This window comes from Amphimedon queenslandica, unplaced genomic scaffold, assembly GCF_000090795.2.
Source record: "Amphimedon queenslandica unplaced genomic scaffold, v1.1 AMPQUscaffold_10421, whole genome shotgun sequence".
Taxonomy (NCBI): domain Eukaryota; kingdom Metazoa; phylum Porifera; class Demospongiae; order Haplosclerida; family Niphatidae; genus Amphimedon; species Amphimedon queenslandica.
The window spans coordinates 5,965-6,907 of NW_003549311.1; positions in this window are offsets into that span (position 1 = coordinate 5,965).

Consider the following 943-nt stretch of genomic DNA (forward strand, 5'->3'; position numbering starts at 1 on the left):
GATGGGGTTGATGCCCTCAGCTCGATATACTGCCTCCATAGCATCAGGATCAGCAAAACAGACAACATTTTTTCCTGAACATGATAATAATAATTTTTGCAAATGACCCGCAATTTTTAGAGCAGGAGTGTAATTTTGTGCGGGTTTTACTCACCTCCCGGGAACTCAAGCCTAAAAATTGGCCCCAAGTCCTGAAAATGCTTCAGGTAGAAATCGCTCAAGTTCCCCGGGCGCCTTCTTACTTGCAAATAGTGCCCCAAGAGTGGAAGTGAGCCGGCTGGCTTTGGAATATCTTTCAATGTCTTAATACTTAGAGCATGAGCGGTGCCCATGCACTTAGCAAACATTTTTGATAGAGCCATTCCTGCGCTGCTCGGAGAACAACTAAAAAATGTTTTTAATTTATAATTGTGTGGGCGTTGAATAACAGAAGGGTGTGGCTCGTGTAATTTTTATGACAATACGCCCAGCAGTCGAAAATGTTGCTGTTGTTATTTGTCCTACTTTCTTCTTTGCTGTCCCAATCAACAGGAACATGTCCTAGTCCTATCTCATCATGTTACTGTGATGCAGCTAGAGTAATTTGCCATGATGCAGGAGTTGGTCTATCAGTAGTCAAAGAAGCTATAGTTAGCAGCCAATTCAGAACCACAATCACTCTCTTGTGAGTTGAGAAGAATGTACACACACTTACCTCTGATAATAGCAGCCATATTAAGGGAAGGGTAGGTAAAGCCATTATTAAAAATATTGCTCTTGTGAAGTACAATTTAACTTATAAATGTACAAAGTGCCAGAACCAAGTTGCAACTTTTAAGATGTGCAATACTTTTAACATGTGCAATACTTTTAACAGTAGTTTTGATATTTAGGAGCATTGCTCATTTTACTGATACAGTTCTTCCTCAATATTATGTGGCAGACTTTCCACAGCTACAAAATT